The following is a 17,718-nucleotide window of genomic DNA, read 5'->3' as shown; positions in this document are numbered from 1 at the left end:
TAGCTGAAAAATAAATATATACCACAAATATGTATAGTACCTCATTCTTTAAAATTTAATATTCCATCTAAAGATATTGATGCCATTGCATCACTGTGTGTCTCCACCTAAAGAATAATTGAACTTCTAGGAAAGTTTAAACTGAAAGTGCTTGGAAGATTTTCATATGGGAATCTCTGTGCTTCGTAGTGGCTTCACTTGTCCACAGTGAGCAATCAGACTTCTCTGAATACCAGATGTCTTCACTGGGACATTTAAAATAGAAGGATTATAGAATTTTGGTAGCATTATGAATGCTTATTTTAAAGAAAAACATTTTTCCAGCCAAAACAGAAATACATATGGATATATTCCTTTTCACTGAAAATCAGTGCAGACAGAAGGGTGTGCCCATACAGATTAAATTGTAGGACTACATTCCAAATTTATTTGGCAGCAATCTATCTATCTATCTATCTATCTATCTATCTATCTATCTATCTATCTATCTATCATCTATTCATCTACCTATCTTCTGTCTATCTCTAAATGTATTCCAAATATTCCCTGCCAGCTCTGTGAACAACTCACTGAAGGTTTTCCAAACAGAAAACATGTGGCCAGTGATATATCATTCTGGATGCCTTTCTGATAGCATCCCATAAACCCTTTAGCAACTTTTCTGTCTGGTATGAAAAACAGTGCCATGCATTATAGAGTGAGAACTCATTGATTTATGAGCATCTCAAAGGATCAATTAATTTAGTTCATCTGGTATATGCAAGAACAAATTCTAGAAAAGCTCACGTGTCTTTTACACTTTTTTTTCCTGAAACATTGAAAAGTTGAGTTTTAATATTTGAAACTTGCAAGAAAATGTATGTTGACTTTAATTGTCTTCTGAAACCTAGTCCAAGCTTATTGAAATCAATGAGAATTCTGATTTCATCTTGGTTGGTCTTTTAGTAATCATAAAGAACAAGTCTAAATATAGACTATTGCAATCAGGCCATGTTACCTCAAAACTTTATATTTAACTCTATACTTTAGTATTTAGTTGATCTCTTCTAATATAAATTTTATTTTAATGCTTATTCTGCATGTTTAAATTTATTTCTTTTATTCTCTTTTCAGTTATTAATGTCTAGCAGAATTCTACTGTTTCATGACCTTAATTCCTCTATTTGTGATTTATTCTAAATAGGCAATTCTATTTTGTCCTTGTAATACCCTGTTTATGTGTAGAAACATTTGTGGAACACTGAAGTAATTTCACTGTAGTATTTATGCATGAGGAATCATGTGGCAGTAAAGTAAATGATGAGTGAGTGGAGGTCATGTCTTTTTTCTTTTTTAAAGCAGTATTCAGTGGGTATGATTAGCTGTGACTTTTTGTTCAGCATCTGCATTTAATCAGCAGTAATTTCCCTATTTCCTAGACTGGTTAGTATAATCCTTCACCACTTTATCTCTCTTCTCTGCCAACCAGTCAATAAAAGGAGGTTTTCTAACTTTCTCCTCTATTTTTGTGGCCAGCCTTGATAAAATGAAAGTGTCTGATTTTCTGTAAAGAAATGATAGCATAAGTAAAGTACATGACTAAACAAAACTTTTCAACTCTTTCTGTAAGTTTTGTGAAGCATGGCACAGTAATGACTCAGCAAGCAGGATGAAAAAATTTCAAAATACCTAAATTTAAGTTCAGGTATTAATTTAATTTTACTCTAATTATAATTGAAAAAGGGCAGTGTTTTCATGGTTTTTGGCATATTAATGACATTACCATGTATCAAGATTTTTGAATTTGTCTTTAGTGATTCCCAGCTCTGAATGTCCCCCTCCCTACTTGAGACAAAAGTGCTGAATCTCATCCTCCATGTAAGCAGTGGATCAAACTGATACATATATCCATGGGAAATCACATTAAGAAACAACAATATATATTTTTAATTATCTCCAGATGCTAATTATTCCAGAAATAATTAATAAATAATTAAAATTTAATTCCCTGTTACTTTCTTCAGAGTTAATCTCACATGAGTTCTTTAATTATGTCCTGTTGCCCATCTGCTCCCCGTTCTCTCTGCTTGCCATCATGCCTAAATAATATGGAAGGACTTTTATCCTATGTGTAATACATATAAAACATCATCACCACAAGGATCAACTTGGATTGGCACATTTGGCTATGCCCAAAGACTGCACATGAGAAATAATCAGCAAAAAAAATCTCAGCAATTTTTCCTTCCTGTAGGTGAGAGGTTCATGAGACCCCATGGAGATTGACAACACAATAAAACTAATGGCCTGTTCACTCCAGGTCATGGGAACTGGGGAAGATGCCAAGAAATTAGTAAAATATGGAAGAAATGTTTAACAAGTTTATACGTTAAGAGTCTGGAATCCTGTATCAAATGTCATGATTCTAATACGTTGAAGAACTGTCCATGAAAGTGAAAGTTTTAAAAATGTTCTCTATGGGGGCTAAAATCTGTCTCTAAATACTAAAAATCTGAATTGTCTCAGAGTTTAAACCCTTGAAGAAGCCTACTCTTGAAGTGCAGTGGCAACATAAGGTTGGAGAAAAAATAATTTAAAGTATTTTTTTCATTCTGCAATATATTGCACAAGCACAGACAGTAAGGTAGCTGTCATCCCTTAGAACTCTGCAACAAAATTGCTTGATAGTGATATTCAACTCCATATCTTTGTTTCTCTTATAAGAATTTAAAGTGAGAAGAACTGTAGTTCCTGGGTTGTGAAATAAATTTGAAGTCTTTATCTTTAATGAGATTGTGTTACACATTACCCCAATTTTCCTTTCACTGAACTTCAAGGCACAGCTGAATGTTACCATAAATGTCATTAAGGAATGTCTGAGGGCTGTTTTTTAAGAGTGGGAGGACAGGGCTATGTGTGGTGGTTTCTTTTTTTTAAATATATGCTTTTCTTATCTGTTTGGCCAACCATTGCATCATAAAAGTGGCTCAGATTAAAGTTATTCTGCTACCTTGTGGCTGTAGCTTGAAATATCATGTGTTCAGTGGTTTGATTCATAAAATTCTCCCTGATAATGATACTCATATAATTTGATAAACTGCATCCAGAATACTGCACTTGCTTTTACACCACTATCCAGAACAGGAGATGTGCCTCTTCTGCTCAAGACTGAGTGTCAGATGGGGTAAATTCTTCCTTTTCCTCACCCTTCTTCAATCTCACATAGCATAGAAACAAAGCTTGGAGGGGAAATTTGCACTGCAGCAGTTCTTTTGGGTGCACATATTTCAAAATTGGTGAGAGCAGTCCAAGATCAATGGAATATGTCATAAATAATCCTGGAGAACTTAGATCTGTGACAACTGTAATATTTAAATGAGAAAGAACTCTTATTATTTCAGGATCAGAACTTTATGTACCTGAATGTTGCAGAAATCCCACCTTAGATACCCTTTTTAAACTCTTCATACTCATCCTACTTTTGAATATTTTTTACTCTTCTTGAAATAAAATAAAAGCATTTATTTCAGAGGAATAATCTGCTAGGCACTTGCAGTGACTGTGTGTGTCATATTTCTTTATCAGTAGAGGACAATACACAGTATATAGCATTTTTCCAGTCTGTGTGAATAATTGATCCGTAGGGCTCTTCAAGATACTTCTGGAAAGTTCTTTTTGTGCTACTTTAGACATGAGAAAAATGTGATTTTGGAAAACTGAACTCATCCATTGGTCTGTTCTCCCTTTTCCTGAGGGCTTGTTAGTGTGATGTCCATCCTATGCCTAGATATATATTTTCCTATTCTGATTTAATTAAAATGAACTTAAATTGCTTATCATAAAAATTGCTATGTCAAGATTTTGAATCTCTAGACGTTTCTAATTACCTAATTCTGAACAGATTTTGCAAATTTTATTTAAATTCCTAAGTGTTCAGAATACCCCATTTGTGGTGCCTGACTGTAGCTGTGCTAAAACTGAAATATTACTGACATAATATTTAAATAGTGTAGAAAGAGTGAGATGAGCCTTGAAACCATAACAATAACATTAAGGTTCTTCCAACATCCAGGGTCCCATTCTGCTCTAGGTATTTGGAAAAATACTTTATATAACTCTATGTATCATTCTATCTTCAGATGACCTCCAAACATTTACTCTCATTGAAACCAGCTTTAGATCTGTCCTGGTATTTGTAGCTATTCGTAGCAGGAACTGTTTTGGTAACTTCATTAGTTTATAAAATAGTGTAAAGTAGTGACTGAATAGCATCCTAATTACATCTTTCAAGCCACATTCTCCAGCAATAGTTTATTTGTGGTAATATTGGTGATGATAATAAATTACTGCAATGAATCATTGTTGCTTATGATATTTCATATGTGCAGAACAGTCTTTCCATCATAATCTTCAAATTATGTTGCATTGAATCAGATTTGCTAGATGAACTGTCTTCATCTTGCGTTTTATGTAGAAATCCATTAGAAAATCTCAGCAGTGTTCTCCTGCCAGAGTTTTTAATTATAGTTAAAGATATCTAGTGTCCTGCTAGATAGAGTCCATTATAGAGAGAGCTGTTTAACATAAGAGAAGAAAAAAGCCTCAATTTTTGAGTTATTGATTCAAAATTCCATTAGAGGCCCTAAATACTAATTTTAGTACTATTTTGTACTTTAAATATTTAAAATAGCTTTTGCTTTTGAAACTGAAGGGCAAAGTCTCATTTTCTATCAGCAAAAGAACAACAGATATATGTCTAGATCAGTGTCATACAGCAAGAAAATAAAGAAACATTATGAATCAGAAATTGTTTCACAAAGCATTTTCATCTGTGGAAGCTTCTGATAAAAGAGGAAGAAAGTTCCGTTCATGTTACAAATGAGGCATTTTTGTATAGAATGACACTACCATGTAAAACAGAAGACACACAATTGTAGATTTGTATGAGGAGACGCTGAGCACCATATTTGTACAAGCATTTATTTGTAAACTTTTTTAAATGTCATTATACATAGGAGATATTTGACTGGTATACAAATTATAGTTTCATCTTATTGTAGGAAACTCATAGTATAGATTTTACTGTGGAACCTCATTCACAATATATCTCACTGCTTTATTTTGGTGGCAAGATAGTTCTGTAATGTAGGAAAGAAATCTTAGAAATAAGGGACATGTACATTATTTAGTATAACTGTTTCCAGTATATAGTATATCAGGGTAACAGAGATAATCTGGAATGATACCAAAGCAAATCCATGAATCCCAAACTGCTTTTTCCAAACTTTTAAAACAAATATTTTTCTTAAGACAAGACTGCTGCGTGGCTTCTATTTAGAAGTGCTAAGTATGTTAATGTATGTTAATTTCATTCAGGTTGATATGTTAGTACAGCTATTTATGAGTCTCACTGATTTTTGACAGCATTTTTACTTTTCTTTGTCCAGAGCAAGAGTTCCTTACAGGGAGACGGAATATTACTTTTCTGTGGATAACATTGGATAAAAATATGATGAAGCTTAAGTGTGTAAAGTAGTTATGAAAGTTATGTATTCCAAAAGAGCAAACCAAAAGGTTTTTCTTTGGATGCATATCTCAAATAATAGATTAAAATATTGCTATCATGAAAGAAAGAACTAGGTCTTATCCAGACTTTCCCATATATCATGTGTTAAGCAGAACAACAATTGCATTCAGCTGTTTCTTCATAACAGAGTCATTTTTACATGGCTAAGTGAAAGCTATTTTCTTTCTAAGTCCCATTATTTTAATTACTCATGTAGTCTGCCATGCAATCTGTGCTTATTTATTATAATATCTTTGTGACTGACTTGTGATTGGAAAATTGTCTTTTTTTTTTTAATATTCATCAGTGTAAGCTAAAGTCAATTTATATCAGAAGCTTTCCACATGGAGGGGTTTTGGTTGTAATTACAGTTTGATGCAAAGGGTGCATTCATTCCAGATTTCTTACTCTATAGGGCATATACCTTAGGATTTGAAATTACTACCCAATTTCAATTACATTTAGAAGCTGAAGAAAATCTTAACAATAAGAATGCTTCTATGGATTGTACACATACAAAAGCTGAATGGAACCCAAATATTTTGTCCCCAGAACAAAGTGGAAGCAGAACCCGTTTGCTATACATTTTTTCTGGCAGCAGATGGCTGCAGGCCAGTCCTGCAGACAGCCACAACACTGCTGATTCTTTTCCTGGTGAGGGTAGCAAAGACGTGTCTTGATTTATACAAGTAAAAACATAAATACAAATTTTTCTGAAGCAAAGTTTCACTGACTGTATTTACCATAAAACCATTTTAATTGTTAAGGTTTCATTCTTAACCTATAGTCAGCGAGTAAATGATTAGCTACAGTTTATCTTTGACATTTATCACATTGGACTAATGTTATCATGTTGAGTACAGTTGATATTATTTCTGCTGATCTTACAGGTAGCTGGACCAGGCTGGCAGCTGTGCAAATTGCATTTAAGATGCTCTACCTATATTGTAGCTAAATTTCCCTGATATGACTTAAGCTCTATCCTGTTTCCAACATTTCTCACCACACTATGCCTCAGCTCTTAAAATACGTAGTTGTAGAAAAATTTAGGTAAAGGGACCTCTGTGGGTCTTCTACTGCAGCCTCTTAGAGCACAACCACACCAAACCTCAGTGTATAACTCAATGTCTAACTGAGTTTCACAATCCCTAAGAAAGTCCACACAGTCTGCAAGGAATCTCTTCCAGTCCTTCAGCACTACCACAGAGAACCATTTAAAAAATATTTAGGTACAATTTCTGACCCTTATCTTTTCTCCTTATGTATCTCTCTGATGAGAAAGCTAGAATGCACCTTCCAGTAGGGGAATCTACAATCAGATACCCTCCTTTTCATGTACACTTGCAAAGAGTCTCCTCAGATTCTCTTATCAGCAGGTTCTCCAGTCCTTGATCACCTTAGTGGCTGGTCTTCTTCTAGATTCTCCCAGGTTAATCACTATCACTTTTAAAAAAATCATAGTTATAGAATGGTTTGGGTTGGAAGGACCCTTGAAGAGCACCTAGTTCCAACCTCCCTATTGCATGCCTGAGACATAGACTTGGCTCTCAAGGCCCCATCCCACCTGGCCTTAAACCCTTCCAGGGATGGGGCAGACACAACTTCTCTGTTCCACTGTATCACCACCCTCACAGGAAACAATTTTTTTCCTCATATCTTGTATAAACCAACTCCCTTTCAGTCTGAAGCCATTAAAGGTTAGATGTATAAAATTAAAGCCACTATTTCACATGAAGCATTACAGGTTTCTAGTACTGCAGTGTCATCATTTGCATCAGTTTTTTTGGTCACGCTGTTAATACAGCCAAAAATATGTTTCATCTTCATATTGCAAAGGTACACTTCTCACTCACTTTTGACTATGGTGAACATCCCTCATTCACAGTTTAATTGTTATGAGACACATTTCAATAAGCACTGAACACCTTCTTCCTTGAATGAAGAATCCTCTTTATTTTTTCCCCCTCAAACTAAAAATTGAGGCACTAACCTAAGCCGCTAGTCACTTCCAGGTATTTTGACCTGTGTACTTACAGGGTAGTGTAGAGTGGAAGATGTTGCTGTTCTTCTTATGTCTTGTCTCCATTTTTACAGTCTGTATACCATAATTGCAGCATTTATTCACCTGAGGCTGACAGGCTCTGACTTCAGTCTTGTGCTCCTTCATAATTTAACCCTGCTTTGGAGGTCTGGTTTATAAGAAAACTTGCAGAGAACTGAATTCACCTGAGGAGTAGCTATTCCTGTGTTAGGAACCTGAGGTGAGAACTTCTGTTGAGACATTTTACCAGCAGACTTGTTAGTGAACAGAGTCCTTCTGACTGGTTGTCTTTGAAATGCACTTTGTGAATCTTCTGTTTTGAAATATTGTCTTTTAATCAATCAGCTCACTCTCAAGGCCAATTTCACCTGCTATAAAACACTGGTGACCTGCAGGAGGGTTCACTATGTTTTTTCCTTTCTATTTTGGTAAGACACAGACCCTTGCTATATGCATGGATAAAGTAATTCCTAGAAATCCCATTTCTACTTCAGTAGGCTGGGCCTTGGTCTCATTTCAGTGACATGGATCTAAATGGTGAGAAAAACCCACAGTTTTCATGAGTCTGAGACTCAACATTCCTTAAATCTTTTCAGTCTATATATTTGAGTTTTTAATGTGAATCAGAATATTTAAAACGTGTTCAAACATCTTGGGAAAGCATTTTCTTGCATATTTAATTTTTATTAAGGTGATAATATCTGACTCATAATCTCTGTAACTGTTATCTTTTTCAACTTTACAACCCCGTTTCCAGATGAATTTTTGCTGAGAACTTTATTTTATGAAACTGCATCTTTGGTGTTTTCCAGGAATTGCTTATGGCCAAATATTAAAGTCTCATTGTCAGTGTCTTCCAAACAGTACAGGAGTACTCTCATATTGTTGTTGGCATTAGCACATATCATAAATTAAATTTACTTTGAGATGTTAATCAAGGATCAGGATACATACTATCTTAGAATTTGTATGGATGCAAGGAAATGATAGAGAAAACGAGTTCATTCAGCAGTGATTAGTGTAAGAAAGCAGTACCTAACACAAGAACCATATAGGACCTCTAATGAAATGTATCAGTCACATGCTCTTCATTTCAGCTTTATGTAGGTAACTAATAAATCAAGAAGAATAATATTTGGGAATACTCATAAAAAGTGTGACTTGCACCTTCTTCTAAGGTTCATAAAGTTACAGAGAACAGAATTGTTTCTATTGCATCCAGATGTTGTGAATTAAGTGCTTGTTACTCCTCCATCATTTATCCTTAAGTTCTAGCACTACCTACTGCCCACTAGCCTGTGGACTTCCATCACATCTCTGCCTTCATTCAGGATATTTTGAATCTAGATATCACAAAAGTGGATTTCATCCTTTTGACTTCCTACAATTAGGAATTTGCTACAGTTATTAACTTGTTGCAGCTGAATGAAAAAATTTCCCCATCCTTCCTTCTCTGAGTATAATGCAGGTAATTTTAAAATTCAATTTTGATTACAACATGCAAGAAAATGTATTTTCAAGTAAAATAATGTTTATAAACCACCTACATGAAACGGTTTTTCCATTTTTACCTAGACATATGCATTTTCTTCAGCTGCCACAAGATGGAAGTGTTGACCCTTAAAGCTCTCATTTTGTTCTTTGGATTTTCTTTACTCTTGTGCTGTGCCAGGCAGAGACCTAGAGAATATGTTTTGTTCCTTCCTGAACAAGTTCTCTGTAATGAACTAAACTGGAGAGAATTTCTGGGATGTTTAGAGAATGCTAGTCAGCCTTATTCCCAATATTAATCCAGGAGGCAAAGATCACATGTACATTAAAAGAATTTCTTGCCAATAAGCATCACATTTCTCTGACACAAATTTCAGAGTGGTTCTTTGTGAGTTCTACACTGATCTGCCACTTTTTCAGATAATGGGTTCCCTTTAGTACTCTCACAAGACTGTAAGAATTAGTGGAGCAACAGATCAAAATGCTTCTTGCTGCATTTACAGGTCACCATCTGCAAGCAGGAAAGAACACAACTTATGTGATAAAATTAGTGACTGAGTAATTTTGGGAAAGCGAGCTTATGTTAAGAAAATATTAAGGTCAAGAAAATCCCAGTTAAATGTTAGTATATGGGTAAATGGACAACTATTTATTCTGCCTTTAAGCTTATGTGAAAGGTTTGAGCATGCAGAGATGTTCTTCTATTTGTCTTATTGTGGCCCTACAGGGTGGCGATGAAGGTGCTAAAAGAAAATGGACCAATTCAAAAGTTTCTGAGGATTGAGGAACATTCGGATAAGAATTGTTCTTGGCCTGGGCTTAAAGCATTCAAAACTTTATCTGCACGTAATGTGACCCATTCAAAACTTTATCTGCACATAACCCATATCCCTCTTGCATCTGAAACACAGAATCATCCAAGATGCCTTTTATTGGTTTTTCAATTTTTCATTGTCACACCAGTCCTTCCCTTCCCTTTCAGTTAAAGAGCGAAGTATTTTATAAAGGAGTGTGTAGGAGGTACTTGGATACCTTGTTACCTGTTAAGGGAGTTTTTATATGTATTCAGAAATCTTCGAACAGCCTTGAAGAAATGTCCTAATGGTTAATCCACCTGGTACAAGGATGAGAGAAAATGACTTAACCATTACATGCTGTGTGTGGGAAATAAAACAAATATAATCAGACAAAATATAATTTCTGGTTTTGTTTATTAGATGTGTGCTATAAACAAGCAATATTACAGCAATATATATTTTCCAAATGACTTGACTGCCATTGAAATAATTAAAATAAAAATAGGGTTTTTTTTCAGAAGCCACTGTAAAATTTTAAACCTGGCTGTAGGGATTGGTGATTTTTTGTTTATTTTTTTGAGTTTTTTTAAGTAATGTGCTGAAGCTTCTTTTTGCTTTGTTCTTTTCCATATAAAACTCTTTGAATTTATATTGGGCTTAAACTAGTTTAAGTTTAATAGTAGTATAGAAGACACTTCATTTGTTTGATTTGGTTTCTTACTTTGTATAAATGATGTGATTAAAAAACAGTTTAGCCATTACACTTTGCCTTGGTAAATGTCATCTTTTCAGGGTTTGACATCGGTACCTAGCTACACATAATTAGCCAGCTTTGGTCTGCGTTTTAACAAGATGAAAACTTGAATCTTCTTGCTCCTATACTTGGACACACTGAGAACTTTAGTCCTAATGGTCTTTCTGTGTACACAATAATGAAAACAAAGACTGAGCTGTGGCAAGCAGTGACAAAATTGCAGCAGATATATTTGTGTTCTCCCCACATGCCTGGGCCTCTTGCTAAATCTGAAACCTTGTCTTCCCTCACTGTGATCCTTCTAGAAACTTGATATTTTGGCCTCTACAAGGATAAAAAGAAACTGGTTTTAGACATGTTACAAAAATAGCTGAAGAAATATATCTTAGACTTAGACCCACATTTAAGGAATTAAAAAAGAAATCTCACTAAGAGAGGAAGAAAGGACATGCAGCATTTTCATGGCAAATAGCATGATGTCTGTTTGGCAGAAGTGACCTTGGAACAGTATGCTTTCTGCCCTCCTTCTCTCGCTGCCTGATTTTTTCCCTGGATGTGTAGTACTATGATAAATGGCTGACAGTAGGTTTCACAAAAGACTACTTCAGTGCCTCCTGAGTGTGACACTACAGCTCTTCTGTAGAGTGCCCTTTCAGGCCTTCCCGAGGCCCTCCTTAGCCATCTGGAGCATATTTATGGAGGACAGAGATTAATTCCCAGGTGAGAAGCACACATTGCTCAAGGAGTACAGAAAATTTAAAACTCATTGTTAGTTTGGTTACATTTTGGGAATACCTCTGGAAAAATATAGCTGGTTTTCCTTTCTTTATGAGTACATTTTAATTAAGATTTTAAGTTCTTGGCTGTTAAACTGCTTGGTAGGAAGATACACATGAATATTTTTGCTTAAATGAGAACACTTTGGATGTACATAATAGAAAGAGTGAATCAGAAAATATAATACTGGAGATGTGACTTTATTTTAAAATGTTATCTGATTGAAGAGGAAGATACACATGAATATTTTTGCTTAAATGAGAACACTTTGGATGTACATAATAGAAAGAGTGAATCAGAAAATATAAAAAATAATAATCAGAAAATATAATATAAAATAATATAATTTTATTTTAAAATGTTATCTGATTGAACGAACCCTCTTATAGTACCAGGCTGTGTTAACTCTGTAGCAACTTCAAGTGGGGTCAATAGTTTACATATACAGGAAAATTGAAGGCAATCATGAAAATCATGTTCCTATGTGTCCCAGGCCTGGAAGGCTGAATAAGATCTGTGATAAGCTCGCATCCAAAGGAGAATCTCAATTTGGTGTGACAGTTGCAGCAAGTTGATAGACAATGTCATGTCTGGGGCAGTTAACAGCCATGACAGGCTTCAACATGCACCTCAATTTTGGGGGAGTTTAATAAGGTGTTTCTAACTGCCTCAGTTTTTTGGACTTTCTACTGGTCTTTTGTGGGTTTTATTGTAAGCAAAACAATTTCATGCCTGCCTTATGAGACAATTCAGTAGGGCATTACACCTCATATACTAATTCAGTAATTTCAAATGCACTGCAGTCCTAAAGAACTGATGGTCCTTGTTAGATATTGAGTCTGAAAGAGTACTCTGTATTCCTGAGGTGTCACCCAAAAGTAATATATCATGTTATTGCAAGGACAATATTGATGAGATATATGACTCTTTACTGTAGTTGGATTTATCTGGTTTTGTTTAGTTATCTTACCATAATGAACTTTGAGTAGTGTTTGGTCATGGGTTTTGTATCAGTGTGGTGAATAATATGTTCACAAAGAAGCATCATAGAAGTATGAAAAACAGAAGCATAATATTGGAAAAAACTTTAGAGTAATTCAGTTTTTCATCACCACTGGTGACTAAAATGTAGCAGAAAAGAATTTTCTCTTAAGGTCTAAAGGCAAGTACATTGAAATGCTCAAGGCATTTTGAATTCACTGAAGGCTGTAGACAAACAAAAATATTTCTCTTGCTTTGTACAAGTTCAGAAAGTGTTGTGGAAGAAATCTATAATACAAACCTTGTAGAGGTGGAACTGCAACATAAGACATTTCTGATATCTCTATTTTTTTTCTGTCATCAGGTTGCAATTTGATGTAGCTGTACAGCTCAAGGAGCCTGTCTGATGGATAGAGATCATGTGGGCCATGAGCAGCATGGCCTGTTGTCTTTTCACACTCCTTGGAACAGCCAAGGCAGCACAAGGCAGGTTGGGGCTCCAATGGAACTGAAATTCAATTACATGCCTCCTGTAGACCTAACCTCACTGTAAAAATAGGCCTGACAATTTTACCTTTAATCGTGCCTATGTGAATTTTCTTTGACGTTAAAGATGGGCTACCCTCATCCACCTTTCTTGTCATACTGTGAGCAAGCCTCACTAAATTGGTTAGCAAGATGCAGACCTTTCAGGAAACCCAGACATGAACAGCTTTCTCCAGCCCTTGAAAGTACATGGGATTGATCTGTTTGCTGTACAATCCCCAAGCCCCAGGCTATGGATAAAATTTCTTAGAAGAGAGGCAAAGTAAATCAATTCTATTCTGTTGCTGGGGTAAAGTTGGTCAATAGATGATATTTTAAAGCACCTCCATCAACAATTTATGAGATTTATTCAGTTTATGCGAAAGAGCACTCCATAATCATCTCTACACAGTGATGGCCCAACAGGGTGTTGCTAACTGGATATCATTTAATAAAAGTTTTTCAAGTGCTCAGCATGCTTTCATCAGAGGGTGATTTTTGTTTTTATCCTTGTTTTGTATGAACGTTAGGAGGTAATCAAGAAGTTATAAAAGTTGATGATTTATGAAGCTTTTGAAGTGGTAGGTGAAATTGTAGGCTAGATATAATGCTTATATTGATCACACTGTTGGTAAAAGCATGATAAGATTGTTGACTAAAAGTACTATTAAAATAAATTTCATGACAGGCTGTTAAATAGAGATCTAGTGTTATTTAAATAACTTGATTTTAGTTAATAGTGGTCATGGTCAACACTGGGCAGCATTGTGTTTATAAGCATATAAATCTCACAAATATTGCCATATTGACACTGTGTTTTCAGAATTGAAAAATTAGTTGCATAGCTACCAGTGTCTCCCACACCAGCCCTTTATTTTGTTATATTTACAGCAGTATTTTTCCCTCTTACACAAGCAAATGTTTGAAATTTTTGTGCCATGCCCATTCTACTTTTTCAGTGACTTCTCCTGCTTTGTGGGTAAGTTTGTTTGTTTTTTTTTTTAAATACAATTCTACTTTTACTTACTTTTGCTTTTCTAATATTCTGAAATTACTTTTATTATGGTCTTGCTTGTTCCAGTTTTAAAAGCACAAGGGAGAACAAAGTAATAATTTTTGTTTTTGCATATGTAATCCTATATCTGATAATTACTATTACATATTACCCACAATTTAAAAATTATATCAAGGGCTTATTTTTAAATGTTTGTCAGTATCTCTAATTAAGTAATTTTTAACCTTTTTTTCTCTGACTATGCCTTTATTTCCATTTCTAGATATTTGCATTCTGATGAGACTGAATTTACAATTCTCTTCAAGAAAAATCACCAGCCCTCACAAACAAAGAAAAAAATAAAGAAATAAAGAAACATTTCCACCTCCCCAAAACAAACACAAATAAACAAAGCAGAAAATTTTGACTAATTTTTTTGGTTCTTGTCTTCATTTTACTTTTTTTTTTTTACTTTAAATTACTCCTCTAATTTATTTGCACTCTGTTTCACTGCATCAAGTTGAAGAGCTGGTATGTTCACAGAGTGCCTTTTCAATTTACTAGTTGTTATTTAAGTTAATATATGCAAAGAACCCCAAAGTTTGGAAAACAATCCAGTGCTCTCCATTACAGCTGGTTAGCTTTCCTCTCTGTCTTTTTAATATGCAGAATTTGGTTTCTTTATTTTTCTCATATGGGTGCTAGTTGACATTTTTCAGATGAAAATGCTGGTTTGTATCCTTTTGGAATGAGATCTCTGTTTTTTGTCTGCTTTATTTCTTTATTTCACACATCTGATGTACACCTCACAACCTAGTCATGATATGAGAAAGTCCAATCTATTTAAGAGAAAAACTGCAAAATCTGTTTTATACTGTGGAATTGTTTTTCAAAGTAAACAAATGTGTGTCATGAAAAACACTTTTCAAGGACTTCACCTGAGAGTGCTGCTGCCCTGGTCTCTATTTGTGGGTGATCAACTGAGGCCTGATGCAGATCAGGCTATATTGTGCTTCTCTTAAACAGCAATTCCCCTTCAATCTACACAAGCTATTTATGCTTATGTTGTCACCTTTTCTTTTCACATGTAAGTAAATCAAACAAAATCACTAGAATAAAATTATCAGTATCATAAAACCAACATGAAAAGGATTCATTTACTCTTTTAATGTTAGACTTGGTATTTTGCTATTGTACTACAATCTTCTTTTGACAATAATTTTAGATTTTTTTCAGAAGCATTTCAGAAGCTCACTCGCTGATATGAATAAAGCAATGTTCACTGGTGTTAGTTATTGTCTTCATTGTATAACTGAACAAATGTCTTACAATATTTGAAATTAATGAAAAGACACAGTGCATCTGCTGGAAGTTTGTTTCAAATTAATTTAGAAAATATTGCTGCCAATAGAAGTTTCTTCATTATTCATACAACCCCTGATATCAAGATTAATATGGCAAACTCTTGTCATGTCAAGAAATGCTGTCAAATCTGTATGTACCTTTCAAATGTCTTGAAAATATGATGGGTTGTCTCTGGAGTACTTCTGAAGCTGGGAAAATCTAGGTCATATTGGAGGATTTTTCAAAACAAGTTTTGGTACGTCTCTGTTGAAATGTTTGATTCCGAAAACCATGGAAAACCAGACTGGATCTCTGTGTTACATATACAGAAATTATATAATATACTATACTAGACTAAATTTGTGACTAAAGAGTAAGATTTATGTTTGTTGCTGATACACTTCAAATATAGTCTTTCCTGTAGCACATACAGTAGTACAGAACATAAAAAAGTAAACAGTATCAATAAAGAGGGACGAGATTTCCCAGAAAAAATAGTATATATCACTCCAATAATAATAAAAAATACTTTTAAAATAATTTGTGCTCTTTTAAAATTCTTATTATACCTATGCTTGTTGAAATTTGACATAGCATTATAACTATTCCTATTTTGATAGTGAAGATGTAATAGTGAAGCAGAATTAAGCCTATAAAGACAATAGGTATTATAGGGTTTGTTAGGCATATGAATGCAATGCCCATTTGAGAACAAGAGAGTTGGAAATTTAAAAAGGAAAAATGTTTAAATCCTTAAGTTTCCATAAGACATGCAATGAAAGTTTAACAACAGTGGGAAAAATTGCTGTAGACATTAAACATTAGGAAAAAAATTGTGAAACACAACACAAAGGAGTGGGGAGTGGCTGGCATAATAATGACCATACATCATATTCACTTATGTGAACTTGAAATGCATGTCTGTATTTTTGGAAATTAGATTGGTATGTAATCCTTTGAAAACTCATTTAGGCAGTATGACATTTCTCCATGTTTTCATTCATGATGACATAAATGATAACAAAATTGATAGGCCTAAATTAAAAAAAAAAAGGAGGGAAAGAGGGAAGAGGATATCATTGTTGACTTTTTTTCCCCTCTTTGCTATAACATTTAACTTAACCATCCTGTGTAAATTCACTAAGCTACTGGATCATTTGGCTTGAACTTCACAGGTTGAAGCTAGGGAATTGCACCATTTTCTCTTCTTAAAGGTCCTTATTCTCACCTGAATAGATGTGAAAATAATCTTTTGAGGTGTGTTAGAAAATTGGCAATAAGTTTTCTATATTTTTGCAATGGACACTGATCTTTTTTAGCATGGATTCCCACATGATATAAACCAGAACAGCTCTGCTGAAGTCACTGGAGCAAATCAATCAATACTGGCTAAAAATTTTGTCCCCAGTCAGTGTTTTGATGGGAAGGCAGAAAAGACACTCTTCACTGTTGTGTACTGAGAAAAATCATGTGTCTTATTGGGTTAGGCTAAAGACTGCCCTTTGGAAAAAATATATAAAAAAAATCACTGCCTCTTGGCTAAGCAAAAGAATTGTGCAATTTTGAGTACAAACAATAGAGCCTTTGAACTAAGGATATATAGGCATGAAACTGTTTATTTACAAGGAAAAATGACCCACTTCTCTAGGAACATGACCCAATTTAATCTGCTAGGAAAAAAAAAATTGAAATGCTATTTGACCTAAATTTTCTGAAGCAAAAGTTGTGTGGAAAACAGTGAAGTGTCTTTATAGTTTGTGAGGCAGCTTCATTTACAGGTCATTTGCTCCATGTGTCAGACAGGATTGTGTTTCTTATAATAGGCTGTGATTAGGATTACCTGAAAACTTCCACAGAGCTTTGATCTGTCGTATCACTCTTTTGCAGCTGTCTTAGGGATGCAAGCACACTGTAAACACTGGTATCACTTAAGTACACTCAGAGTCTCAGGACGGGCTAAGATAACATTTGGTGAGAATGAAGTACCTTTCTCAGACAGATGTGCAGAGGCAGGAAGACCTGATTCTTGAACTATTAGATCTGAGATAATTTGGTATGATTTTCCTAAGAGATCAGCCTACAATACCACTGCTTTTAGAAATAGGCAGAAAAAAAATGTGTTTTGATTAGTTTGGGTGGTCAGGATGGTGGAAATCTCATATGCCTGCCTGGTCTGAAGAAATTCATGCTCCCTTGTCCATTCAGGAGTCTTTCCTGGGAACAAACCTCCTCTGACTTTGACCTATTTCTTTTTCTCTACATATCCACGACTGTACTGAATCATTGGAGACAGTCAGATCTGGGTCACTGCAGAAGTGTTTATTCACTATATTTCAATGGCAAGTCTTTCTGTGTACTCTTCTCAATGTGAATACCAATCCTGACATTTTAGACAACAATATAAGTGGTATTCAAATCAGGTTGTAGTTTTAATTGAAAGACCAGATATATCCATTTATCTTCTCATAT

The 17,718-nt window shown here is 34.6% G+C and overlaps 1 long non-coding RNA gene across 1 annotated transcript in view; it reads left to right on the top strand.

Moving 5' to 3' along the window:
• LOC120502499 overlaps positions 1-12,937 on the top strand; it is a 53,621-nt gene extending 40,684 nt beyond the window's left edge. The window contains exon 4 of the long non-coding RNA XR_005627532.1: positions 12,751-12,937. This is a non-coding gene — a long non-coding RNA (uncharacterized LOC120502499). The remainder of the gene's footprint in view (positions 1-12,750) is intronic.
• The last annotated feature ends 4,781 nt before the right edge of the window (positions 12,938-17,718 follow it).

The sequence above is a fragment of the Passer montanus genome, unplaced genomic scaffold, assembly GCF_014805655.1.
Source record: "Passer montanus isolate IOZ18808 unplaced genomic scaffold, ASM1480565v1 scaffold22, whole genome shotgun sequence".
Lineage (NCBI taxonomy): Eukaryota > Metazoa > Chordata > Aves > Passeriformes > Passeridae > Passer > Passer montanus.
The sequence above is the reverse complement of the archived record's forward strand: the minus strand, read 5'-3'. Positions and strand labels throughout refer to the sequence as shown.